Genomic DNA, 14,744 nt, shown 5'->3' with positions numbered 1-14,744 from the left:
TCTTGCTTGGATGTTAATCTAGGAATTTGTGATTTATTAGAAATTAAATCGTGATTAACTAATTATTGATGACCAAAAATGTGTACAATTTATTTTTTCCTTCTGTGTTTACATATATTCCTTGCTTCTACATACGGCAAGGCCCAATAAGCAATAAATGAAAAAAGTTTCTGGCCAATCCTTTACACTTTTGATACCTTTGATCCAACAATTGCCCTCACAATTGCCCTCACATTATTAACAATTCGGAAATTTATTATCCTGTGCCTTGGATTGTGAATAGAATAATCATGGTTTAGATTTCACATTTCAAAAACTTTTTTCATGGTCTCATTTGTTATGGCCTAATTCACCAAGAAAACTTCCTTGATAGTGTCAACGGGATCAAGGAAATTTCCATAAGCATGACACTGAAAACCAGAAAGGATGGAAATTTCTTAATATCATCAAAGAAATTTCAATTACAATGAATTCAAAAGCTCATGAATCCGAGTCCAAAATGTTACACTGATGACTAACGAGTCCAGTGGTTAATGTTCGTTAGGATGTAATAAATGTTGTAAAAGAAAGGATGTTATAACGGTTTTGAGATTATTAGACGATAATTTTAAAAATATTTAAAATAAAAAGAGTTACTTTTAATATTTTTTATTAAGTGTGATTGATGATTTAAAAATTTTAGTTTTTAATAAAATTTTAAATTAATTAAAATTTATTAAAAAATAACTTTTGGTCTATGAAAATTAAAGTTGAGTTTGAAAGTACAATTAAGTATAAAAAATAATTAATACCACTCACAACGTTCGTTTTAAAAATTGTACCAATTAATTATATATTATTATTTAATTTTCACAAAAAATATCTTAATTTCAATATTTTAAAATGGTTCCTTTGATTTATATTACTGTAAGAAAAATCATTTGTTGTTTTTTTTTTAATTTTTTATAGATATTTTGCTTGAAAGATAAATAAAAAACTTTGTGTATTTAAAAATTCTTAAAAATATTCCAATAACTTGGCAATATTAAAGGGAACTTTCTCACTTAGAGATTTCTTAAAAATTACTATTCAAAATTTTCAAGAATCCCATCATCGACGGTTCATATTTATCTTTAATATTTATATTTACCATGGATATAGTAAAATATGATATCTATAATTTAATCCAAATAATATTTTCTAAAAATTTATTTCTTATTCTATTTATTAAAAAACTAAAAATTTTTATCGAAAATTATTCTAAATGCTTCACTATATTGGTAGTATTTTAGATAAATTTTCTCATACAGAGATTCTTAAAAAATCATTACTCAAACTTCTTTAAGATCTAATTCTCGAAAATTTTCATTTATTTTCAAAAATGGTATGTATGCATAAAACATGATATTCATGAATTAATTTGTAATATTATTTGTTAGCTTTTTAGGTGATATGGTGATCCATGAGGGAGGTGAATTAGATTTCTTCAAATTCTTCCCAAACAATGATTTCAATATAGTTGAATAAAAATTAAAACAATAAGCACTTTTGATGAAAATATAATGCAAACAATAATAATTAATGAACTTAAAATCAAATATAAACAACAATAAATTGTAAGCAGATAAGGATAGAGAAATCAAATACAATGATTTATAGAGATTCGATCCTTCTCCACAAGGCACTTACGTCCTCTTTCTTGGTTGTTCACACCAAGGCTTCAATCCACTAATTGAAGAAAAATTTTTACAAGATACAAACCTATCTTGTACAAAATCTCTATATTTTTCACAAAGCTTAGATAACAACCTCTACCCTTACAATATTAAGAGGATACCCCACCTCTTGCTTACAAGATAACCTAAAATAATTTTTACAAACTAAAATACCTCTCAAGGTTGAGTGTTTGCCTAATGAAGTACAAAGAAAATGATAAATGAAACACAACAATTTTTTGGATACAAGAAATACAAAGGATATTGAATTTAAGCTCTAAAAACTCTTGATTCTTTAAGAGAATGAAAATATAACTTATTGGCTCTTGCTCTCTTGATTCATCAATCCTCTTGGTGTGTTAGAGTGCCCAATTTATAGAGAAATTGAAGAAGTAGCTGTTGGGGAAGCTTAAGAAGTGAAAGTAGCCATTGAATGCATAAAAAAATAGTTTTTGGTGTGATTTCGCCCAGACCCAATTGATCTCTTCCTTGAGGGAATCGATTGATTCAAGTTTTATGCTATTTCATGCTTAAAAAACATGACTCGATCGATCCCTTTCATGAGGGGATCGATCCTATCAATGGCTAGGTGGTTGTCTCATATTTTGTACTCTACTCACTAATTTGATCATATCTTGAGTTATATAAATCCAAATCACAACCATTTGAAGATTTAGAAACTAGACTTAAAGGGTTTTCTATCATATAAATTTATCACCTAATTCATTGAGTATGAATTATAGTAAATTTTCAAAGTTACCCCTTGTGCAGTTTCTTTGACAACTGTAGAGGGTCTAGTAAAAATTCAAAATCTTTTCTTAGAAAATTTAAAATTTGATTTTGTTTAATCCATTAGAAAGTAGACTCAAAGAGCTTTCCAACCATATAAAATTCAAATATTAAAACTTTGTGAATTAATACAAAAAAATAAAATAAATTCAATGTTGGAAAACTTTGTTCTTGTAAAACAGCTTTCTTAAGTTAATATTTTTCTCAAAACCAATATTATCAAAATTGTATTAAGTCCAAAATAAATAAATTCACTTTAAAAACAACAATTGGACTTTCATTTAAGCTCAAATAAATAATCTTTAAAGATAGATTTGGTTTAAGAAATATAAAACCAAGAAAGCTTTGTTTAAACTTTGAAAATCATATTATTTATTTAGTACCAAAATATAAAACTTAAGAACATGTACTAAATAAATCTTTTTCAAAATTTTGATCAAGTTTATTTATCTTTAATGTTTTGTCATTTCAAAATAAGGATCAATTCAAGGCTAACATTATTGTATTATACAAAAATTCATATTTTTTTGTAAAAAAGAATAAACAAGAATTTTTTTACTGAAAATTATTCTAAATACCTCAATACTTTAGTAATATTTTAGAAAACTTTTCTCACTTAGTAATTTTTTGAGAATCACTATTCAGATTTCTCTACAATTCCATCATAAAAAATTCACATTCATTTTTTGTATTTTTTTAAAATGCACATAATGCAAGAATTTTTACATGATACAAATAATAAAAATAAATTCACAACTTTTAAAATTTTCCAAATATTTGAATTTTGGTATCATATTTTTTTTTATTTTCATCATTTTAATTAGAGTGACACTACTTATCTTAAAACATGTACTAATTTGGTTGTTTATGGTTTAATATAAATATGCATGCAATAAGAAGAACATAAAATAAAAAAAAGTAAAATATTTACTAAAATATTTGGGTTTTGACTTGATGAAGAGAAAGGCCTAGAATTGTCCAAGCCAAATCTAAAGTGAGCCAGCTGGTTTGGTCGGTGCATCTAGAATGGGTCACGAGCTTGATTGAATCGTGAGGTGGATCAGGTCGAGTCAACCTGGTTCGCCTTTCTTTTTTTTTCCTTTTTTCTAACCTATAAAATCCAAAGTTTTTTTTTTCCATTTATTCTATCTTCTGTTCCTTAAAAAAAATTAAAACCCCCTCTTTAAACACAAATCCAATAGCGCCCTTGATTTTCAAAATTCAACGAGCCATCACTGCACCATTATCGCACTCCATCACTGACTGACATCCTTTTGCTTCCAAATTTCACCTATAAATTCCTCTCTTCATCCTCTTTATAATCTCCAGTTGATTTTTCTAAAATCCAACTCAAACTCTCTAGATCTAAGCTTAAACCTGCAGCCTCAATTTAAAAAAAAAAAAAAAAAAAACTCATTTTCCACTTCTCCTAACACCACCGCTTGCAACTATGGCACTTTTCTAGTCCTAACTTCCTCCTCACAAAAAAACCAAGTCCTAAAACACCATACACCCCCTAAACCTAAAATTTTTTTGCATTTTGTAGTTTTTTTTTAAGGGTTTCCTGGTGCTACTTCTCCCTAAATCTAGGGGATATGGTTTTTTTGTGTTATATTGATTTTGGTGTATTTGGTTCTTGTTTAGTTAGGGGTATGGGATGTTGGAGATGGTGGTGGAATTTAATGGATGTCAAATGCATGGTGGGAGGTGGTTGGAATTTTGGGCTGGGCTTAGGTGTTTTTTGGTTAGGATAGAGTTGATTTTGGTGGTCAGCTATGGTGGCGTGGGTTGATGAAAGTTTGAAGGTTTTATGGTAGATAATGGAAATTTATGGTTGACTTTTTTTAGGACTGGATTGTTAGGATGGAAGGGCTTACAAAGGTTTAATTGTAGGTTGAGTCCAAAAAAATTTTTTGTTGCCTCCGTGTTGATTTTTTTTGTTGTGAAACTTTTGGTTTTAATTTTAGAGATTTGTTTGGTGGTGAATTAGGTCTATGTTAGGTCACCAAAAGTTGGTTTGATGGGGATAATGGATGTAGGGCCGTTTGGTGGGAATGGAGGTTAATAATAATTGGTGGTTTATAGTTTTAGGGAAGTTCAACAGTGGTTGGTGAAAATGATGAAGGTGTGGTTATGGCTAATGGTTGGGTTGAACGATGATGGTTGAAGGGAGGAGGCTGAAAGGGTAGTGGCTCAATCAGAAGGAAGGTTTAAAACCTCATATTTTTGTTGTTCTCTTGTCCATTTTATTAGCAACCAGCCCCTTTCAAAAAGCTTGCTGCCTCTATTTTAAAAATATTCAAAATTTTGGACCTTTGTGGCATGGGAAATGAAAGCAGCTTAGGTTTGGAGTGTTTGCTGAATTGGTATTAGAGGTGAATGGGTAAAACAGGATGGGAAAATCAGATAGCTAGGATTGAGAAATTTAGGATAAGGAATGAGTGAAAGAGAGTTTGGCATATTGGGAAGGAAGGCTACTTTAGCAGCCAACCCTTACCCCATTTTTGTAAAAAATATTTTTTTAAGTTAATTAATTTAATTATTGCTAATAAAAATGAAAATTGTATATTACTAAGAATCAGAAATACAGCAAAGATTCGAAGATTTTTTTTAAAGTTTTTTTGTTTTTTGAATTTGTTTAACTTTGGTGTTTTATTTTATTTTTTTGAAATTTTCTTTATTTTTTATTATTTTTCATTATTTTTGGATTTTTTTTAATTCTTGAAAAACTCTGTTTCATTTAAGGCTTCTTACCTTTTGTAAATAAATCTAAAAATTCCTCTTATCAGAGGCTCCACAACTTTTAAAAATAAAACACAATAACTCAAAGATTATACCCAAAAGTTTTATAAATCTGGACACTAAAATGGATTTAACTCAAAAAACCTATGAATCATGCTCGGAGGACTTACAAATTATACCCGAAAGTCTTAAAAATCTCAACACTAAAATAGATTTTGTTTGAAAGACTTACAAATCTTACTTAGAAGACTTAGAGACTATGTTCGGAGGTCTTACAAATCCTAATACTAAAACAAATTTAGCTCGAAAAACTTACTAATCTTACCCAAAATACTTAGAGATTATGCCTAGAGGTCTTATAAATATCAACATTTACAAAAGCTCATCTAATCAAAAGTATTGAAACTTTAAAGATTTAAAATGTTTTGCTCGAATGACTTAAAGATTGTGCCTCTAAGTCTTACAAATCTCAACATCTATTAATGCTCCTTTAAGCAAAGGTTTTGAAACTTTAAAATCTTTTTGAAAATAGCTCTTTATAAACAAAGGCTTTGAAACTTTAAAGATTTCATCTGAAAAAGGCTCCTCTACTAACACACATTGAAACTTTAAAAATCTCATATAAAAAAAGCTCCTCTAATCAGAGGCATTAAAGCTTTAAAGATTTCATCTGAAAAAGGCTCATCTAATCAAAGGCATTGAAACTTTAAAATCTCATCTAGAAAAAGCTCATTTAATAAAAGGCATTAAAATTTTAAAAATGTAAAATATTTTACCTTAAGGATTTATGAATCTTTTTTAAAATTCTTTTTTCTAAAAAATGAATGTTCAATTTTAGGATTTTTTGAAATTTGGATATCACCATCGAAAAATGAGATGACTTTGTATATAACCATTGAAGAAAGTTCAGATATCACCACTAAAAAAATATGCAAATTCATACTTGGATACTCGAATACACCACCGAGTGAATGCAAATATTTTTTAATATCACCACCAAAAAGATCTTAGATGTCACCACTGAAAGATTTTAAAAAAGCTCAAATATTACTATTGAAAAATTTTAAGGAAGCTCAAATATCACCATCAAGAAATTTTAAAGATATTCAAATATGAATACTCGAATATTGTCACCGAGTAATTTGAAAAAATTTGGATATCACCACTGAGAAATTTTAATGATATGCAAACATAAATACTCATATATCACCATTGAGTAAAGATGTAAATGACTTCAGATATCACTACTAATAGGATCTCAGATATCACCATCAAGAAAACTTTGAAAAAAATTTGATCATAACATTTTCATTAACTGGTGCCAATTTTATCGAGTTTAAAATCTAGTGCCAACTAAATTAAACTTAAATTTTATTAATGTCAGCTAATATGTGCTTAAAGTGTCAGCTAAACTAGGTTTAAAATTAAGTACTAACTAATCTGGGCTTGGGTGCCAATTAATCTGAGCTTAAAGTTTAAGTGTCAGCTAATCTAAGTTTGAAAAATCTTTGTGCTAACTAATCTGGACTTGGTTTCAACAGTACTAGCTAAACTGGGCTTAAATCTTATCAGTGTCAGTTAAAATAGGCTTAAGTCTTATCTTGTATTGTATCTCATCTTTGTCATTCATTTTTTAACAATCCCTCCACTTTTTGCATATTCTTTTTTTACTCTTCAAACTTTTTTGTTATATTTGCTTCTCATTAAACTATTTTATCTTTTTTTTTTTCTTTCTTTCTTTTTCTCATCATAGACTTTTTTATTTCTTTTTGCTTTTTATTTTTGTTTTGGTATTTTTCCTTTCTTTTTCTTTTTCTCTTTTTTTCTTAACATACTTCCTTTCTTTTTTTTTTTTTTCCTTTATAGACTTTTTCCTTAACAATTTTCTTTTCTCTTTTTTTTTTCTTTTTATTTTTTCCAAAACTAAAAAAAATTCACATTTCTTATTTATTCAATGTTTGCAAAATTGACAAATGTAATATGATATAAGTGTATAATCTCAAGATAAATGGTAAAAATGTGGATGTCTCTACATGAATGCAAATGATCACAAATGAGAAAATATTTTTTTTTGGTGATTGCAATGCAAATGACTTTTCATGATGCAAATGCACCTATGTAGATGTCAATACTCTTTCTATGTAGATGCCCCTACAATGATGCAAATGCAAATTTTATTTTTCATGATGCAAATGTATCCAACAAGATATAATTACAAAATTTTTACCTGTAAATTTCCTTTACAAGATGAAAATGCCCCTTACAAATGCAAACGCCAATTTTTATACATGGTATAGATGTCCCAATGGTATAAATGTAAATTTGTAAATTCAATTATTTTTTCAATGATGTAAATACTTCTTGCAATCATAAAATTCAGTTTAAAAAATACCCATGCGCATGCAAAAATTTTCATGAAGGAAATATCCCAGTATGGATGTAAACACCAATATTTAAAATGGTGACATAAATGCATGTCAAAAGATGCAAATACTAAAAATACCTTTTTTTAATTTTTCTTTTTAATTCTACTTATTCCTTGTTACCCATTGAGTCTTCCACCTTTTTCCTAAAAAGATTCCAACTTACCCCATTTCTATTCTTCCACCTATCTTGTTTCTCATCTATTTATACTTTCTTTGTTTTTTACATAAGCTTTGTTGAATTTTTTTTTCATTTTTCAACATATTTTTCTTTTTATTTCCATTTTCATACAATATGCAATATGTATTTTGGACATGATTGCAAAATCAAGAAGACAAACCACTATGTTACTCCTATAAAAAAATCTTTTTTTTCTTAATTCTTCAATGAAAAACATTTTCTTTCTTGAATCCAAACTAGTTTGAAGGTTTTCACAATTCAATAATTTTCTTTGACACTTAAATACGATTTTCTTATTTTTCACAAAAATAAGTGATTGATCATTCAAAAATTTTTAAAATAGTCAATAAAATTGTCTCATATAATTAAATTTCTATGGTTACAAACAATGAAATGTCTAAACAAATGTGACTTTAGAGTCTCTTAAAAATTGGTGTTCCCTATTATAAATGAAATAAGTGACAACGAATTAAATAATTCAGTATGTCAAGGTTTTAGTTAATTCAAGAAAGGTTTACTACTTGAAAGGAACAAAAAAGATGTATACTTTTTCATCTAAGCTCACAAATGGAATATAAATTTTTTGAAAATCAAACATGTTTGACAATTTTTTTCTAGTCTCTAAATGTAGCTTTTTGATAGATGTCAAGATTATTTGTGATAAGTTTAAAATTTTGGAAGGTTATTTAAAAATAAGAGAAAAATGCTCAAATTTTCAAAATTAATCCTTTAGAGGGATTTCAGAGGATCAACTTTCTTAAATCCTTCAAAAATATAAGTTGCTTCATACTAGCTTTTTTTACTTTGTTTAGCATCCAAATTAGTTTCAATGTTTTCAATTTTGCTCTAGATTACCTTTTTTAGGGTTTTCACCATAGAGCCCTATCTCTTTTTCCTTTTTTTTTTTTTCTTTTTATTGATAATTCCACCATGCAATTTGAGGTAACAATTTCATCTAAAATGAGTTAACAAATTAAATGGGTATTTTGGCAATGAAAATGAGCAAAGGATTCATAAGTTTTATGACAGTTCATCAAAGAAAAGTTCTTTAATTTAAGCATTCATACTTGATCTAATATGAACCTTTTTAAGAACATAGTGAAAGCCAGGTTCAGGCTTCAGAAAAAAAGGATAAATAGCCTTGAAATATATTTAAGAGTGATTGAACCAAGGATTATTTCACATCATACACAGGATTCCTTTAGGACTTATTTCTTTTCATTTTCCACACTTGCCATTCAATCATTTTTTTTTTTGCTTTGTTTTTTTTTCTTGCCTTTTCTTTTTACTTTTCTTTACACACATCCACCTCTAATTTTGTAAGTTCAAAAATTTTTGGGAACTCATTTTATTGGATATTTGCCCCTTGACATGTAAGGTTGTTTCCTTATACTTAGAATAGGACCTCAACATGCGTGATTCTTACATATGTCCTTTTTTTGCCCCCCAATATAAAAGGCACTCCTTGGTCAGGATTTAATTAGAAAGAATTCACCAGACTTAAAAAGAAAGTAAGTGGATAATTTTCATATTTGTGAAAAGATTATGAAAGATAGCCATTTGTCATTTTAAACACAATCATTTAAATTGAAAAGCAATTCTTTTTAGAAAAATGAATCTAAAGAATTTTTTTTTTCAAAATTTACTTTTCTTCTTCTTTTTTCTTTTTGGGATTTTCTCTAGTTTTTCCAACTTTCTCTTTTGGTTTTGTTTTTATCTTCACTTCTCTTGGTTTCTTTTACAAACTTTTATGTTTTTTTTTTTTTGAATTTTTAAGTCTTTGTTTTAATTTATTTGAATTTCTTAACTGTATGATGTCATAATTATTTTTATTTTTTTTCATACCCTCATAACTAATACATTAATCTGCTTCCCCAAAAATACCATGCATGGAAAATATCCCATTTTGTAGTTCCACTCTAAATGGAAACCCATACAACAATGGCAATCACATTAATGAACTTACTTGGGATCTCAAATTGTTTGTGTCATTCAATCAAAATGAAGGTTTATGGCATAAATCAAGTTGTCTTAAGAGTAATAAGTGATTTTACTGTTCTAATTGATTTGCTTCAAGAAATGGAAAAAGGTAGGGTGTAAGAATTGAGCTTTTGTGTGTTTAAGGTCATTTGATGAAATTTGGGTGATTTTAGTTTTGGCACAATTGAAAGTATATTCTTGACATATCAAGTTAGCCACATTCAAAATTTTAAAAAAAGCTTGGTTTGCTTGATCTTTTATAAATCCTAAAAATCTTTTTTTTTTCAATTTGACTGTCACATTGTTCATTACCTAGGAAAATACTATCACTTCTTTACATCACAGTATGATCAAGTCAAGATAAGGTTCATGAATTTATGTTCGTGCCTCTTAAAGGGTTATGGTTGATAAGTGAAATTTTTAAGTAGTTTGGGATATGAAAGTATTCGAAAAAAGGTGAAAATATTGGATGAGTTAATTTCAAACAGCAATCACTAATTCCTTCAAGACTCTTGTCACTTTTTATATAAAAACATGAATTTCTCCTTTCTTTTTTAAAAAGCTCATTTTTTTCAAAAATTTATTTCTCTTGCTTTTTCCTTTACCATAATTTTCCTTTAAAATCTTGAAAATTGCTTATATAAGACTTTATTCTAAAAAATTCCACATCAATTTTTGAATTTTTCTTAAACAAGAGTTAGAAAATATTAAAAGAAAATAATATTTATAAATACAATTTGACCAATCAATATGTTATTATTTACAAAGTCAGAAAATTAAAAATCATCCCTCTTTGAAGAAACAACAATCCACTTTCAAGAATTTCGAAAACAAAATTATGTAAACACTAAAAAGACATAGATCATCTATGATCAATAATTACGCTTTCATTTTCACAATATTGTTTTTCATTGTGGACTTATTTACTTCATGGTGCTCAATTCTTTATCATATTTAACTTTTCAAAACTCTTGCCAAACTCAAAGAATAGTTCAATAAATGAGTGAATATTTTCATGATGAATTTGTGAATGTGTGTACAATGAAGATGATACATGTACCATTCAAGTTTGATGGAAATCATATTATTTATTCACGTATATGCACCAAATAACATGATATATTTACATGAAATGAAATGCATCTACATTGCGAGTGATGAAAATCATATCGTTTCTGAATATATGCACATGATATGTAATGTCTTGGTACATGAGTAATGAGACGCATTTATATGAAATGCACTATATGTACAATACAAATCATGTGAATGTTATATGCATGGAATGTAATGTCTTAATTCAAGAGAGATGGTGTGCTTGCGTGAAATGTAATATGTGTATAATGCAAATTTAGAATCAAATCATTTATAAATGCATATGCATGAAAATGAATTACATGATGCAAGAGTAATGAGATGTAAATGGATGAACAATGAAATATGCTTATATGAAAAGCAATGACTTATTATATTTATGATGAGATATGTTTGCACGAAATGCAATGCATGCATTATGCAAATTTAATGAAATTGACATTACCATTTGAACGTTTATGCATGAAATGAAATTTATGTACAATCTTATTATTATCAAATATAAAAAATAATAAAATACGAAAGGTACAATAACATTCAAAATCAAAATTTTTATGAAATTGACACTACTATTCAAATATTTATACATGAAATAAAGTGTATGTACAACTTTATTATTTTCAAATATGAAAAATAATGAAATGTGAAAGATACAATAACATTCAATATCAAATTTTTTACGAAATTGACATTACCATTTAGATATTTGTACATTAAATGAAGTGTATGTACAATTTTATTATTTTTAAATGGACATAAAAAAGATAAAATGAATTGTAAATGATAAAATAACATTCAAAATCAAAATGTTACTTCTTTTTTTTTTTCTCTTTTTTTTTTAAGAAAGAAATATGAATTTAAGAAAAAAATTACTATGAAAAATAAAACACATAAAATAACAAAAATTCAAAGATTTATTCATACTTCTGTTTTTTTTTTATTTGGCTAATTAAACAAAAAATAAAGAAAAACATTCTTTTTTTGAAATTTTTCATCTTCTTTTTCTAAAAATTTTTTTTTTGTTGTTTTTATTATTTTGATTATTGGAAAGTGAAAAAAATTTTATTTTTTTGAAAATTTTTTGAAAATACAAATCTTAGACAATCAACAATATATTAAAAGAAAAGTGATTGAATAATCATTTTTCTTTTATTTTTTATTTTTATATATATTTTTTTAATTTTAATTTTATTTGTACTATTATTACCCTTAAATACATATTAAATAAGAATGTCCCTCATGTGTCCATATTCAAGTAATTTTTATGAAAAGATAGGTATGGCTCTACCTTAGGCTGGTCCCTTAAAGTTCACTATATGTTAAGTAAGGATTTATACGTTTAAAGGCTTTCAAATTATTCCTTATTGGCATATACGTAGGACTAGTAAGGTATACCGATCTTCACCCATGATAGACTATAAACGAAAATGATTTAGTTTGAAATGGAGTATTTCACTTGCTATTATGAAAGTTATTAACTCACAAGAGCATAGGTACTTTAATTTATACTAAAAAGGTTGAAGCCTGGGTATAGAGTTTATGTATGAAATACAATGTGTCATCATGTGTATGAGGGAACATAACGTGAAAAACTCTATCCTAAGTGCCTTATAATATATCAAAAATAATATATAGAAAACATAAAATAATAAAATAGATAATAACATAATTAAAAAAATGCAAGTGATTTTCCTTTATTATTATTATTATTATTATTATTATTATTATTATTATTATTATTATTTGTTAGCTTTTTAGGTGAGATGGTGATCCAAAAAAGGGATGAATTGAATTTCTTCAAATTCTTTCTAAACAGTGATTTCAAAACAATTGAATGAAAATAAAAACCAATATCAAAATATGATGCAAATAACAATGAATTGATGAACTATAAGCAAATATAAACTATAATCAAAATAAAGAGATAGGAAAAGAGAAATCAAACACAAAAATTTATAGAGGTGCGATCTTTCTCCATGGGGCACCTACATCATCTTTCTTGGTTATCTACACCAAAGCTTTTATCTACTAATTGAAGAAAAATTCTTACAAGATACAAACCTATCTTGTACTAAATCTCTATCTTTTTGTTAAAACTTAGATAGCGACCTTTACTCTTAAAATATCAAGAGGATATCTCATATTTTGCTTATAAGATAACCCAAATAATTTTTTCAAACTAAAATACCTCTCAAGGTTGAGTGTTTGGCTAATGAAGTACAAAGAAATTTGATGAATGAACAACAACAATGATTTGGATACAACAAATACAAAATTATAGACTTTAAAGCTCTAACAACTCTTAATTATTTGAGAAAATGAAAATATAGCTTGTTAACTTTTTCTCTCTTAATTCATCACCCTTCTTGGTATATTAGAATGACTAATATATAAAGAAATTGAAAAACTAGTCATTGGGGAAGCTTGGAAGAAGAAAATGCCCATTGGAAGCATGAAAAAGTAGCTGCTTGAGTGATTATGCCCAAACCCGATTGATCCCTTCCATGATGGGATCGATTGGTTCATGTTTTAAAACCAATTCATGGCTTGAAAAAGCCTACTTGATCATTTATTTTCTTGAGGGGATTGATTGGTTTAAAGGGGTGATCGATCCCTTCTTCAACCAAAAATACAAACCTACATTCTAGGTAAAAAATCAATCGATCCCCTCCCTGAGGGGATCGATCCTGTCAAAATTGGATGGTTATCTCCTGTTTGCACTCTACTCACTAATTTGATAATATTTTGAGTTATAAAAATTCAAATAAAAAACCGTTTAAAGATTTAGAAACTAGACTTAAAGGGTTTTCTATCCATGTAAAATTCATCACCTAATTCATTGTATACAAATTATAGTGAATTTTCAAATCTATCTGTTGTGCATTTTTTAGATAACTACAAAATGTTTAATAAAAATTCAAAATCTTTTCTTAAAAATTTTGGATTTTGATTTTGTTTGATCCATTAGAAAGTAGACTTAAAGAGATTTACAACCATATAAAATTCAAATATTAAAGCTTTGTGAATTAATATAGAAAAATAAAACAAGTTCAATGTTGGAAAACTTTATTCTTGTAAAACAACTTTCTTAAGTTAATCTATTTTTTAAAACCAATATTATCAAATTTGTATTAAGTCCAAAATGAATATGTTCTCTTTAAAAACAACAATTGAACTTTCATTTAAGCTCAAATAAATAATGTTTAAAGATAGTTTTGATTTGAGAAATAAGAAAACATAAAGAAAGGTTTGTTTAAACTTTGAAAATCATATTGTTTATTTAGTATCAAAATAATATGTACTAAATAAATCTTTTCAAAATCTTGATCAATCTTATTTAGCTTAATGTTTTATCATTTTAAAATAAGGATCAATTCAAGGCTAACATTATTATTATTATTATTATTATTATTATTATTATTATTATTATTATTATCTTAAAAAATTAAAATAAAAAAATTAAAGATAAAATCAATTAAGGCCATTAAATAAAAGTTAAGGATAACACATAATTAATTTTAGCTTGACTCTAAAAAAAAATGTTCCTAATAAAGTCGTCAAGCAATTGTAATGGTTTTATGGTCGTTAGATGAAAATTTTAAAAATCTCAAAAACAAGGGGAGTTGCTATCAATATTTTTTTACTAAGTGTAATTGGCCACTTAAAAAGTTTTTTTTAATAAAATTTTAAATTAATTAAAATCTATTAAAAAGATAATTTTTAGTCTATAAAAATCAAAACTAAATTTGAGAGTACGATTACTCGTGGGAAAAAATTAGCACCTTTATAGCACCCATTTAAAAATGACACCAATTAACTATATGTTATCCTTTAATTTTC

This window comes from Durio zibethinus, chromosome 11 (assembly GCF_047325235.1).
Source record: "Durio zibethinus cultivar Kanyao isolate XHJ-2024 chromosome 11, ASM4732523v1, whole genome shotgun sequence".
Taxonomy (NCBI): domain Eukaryota; kingdom Viridiplantae; phylum Streptophyta; class Magnoliopsida; order Malvales; family Malvaceae; genus Durio; species Durio zibethinus.
This window is presented reverse-complemented; position numbering follows the sequence as displayed.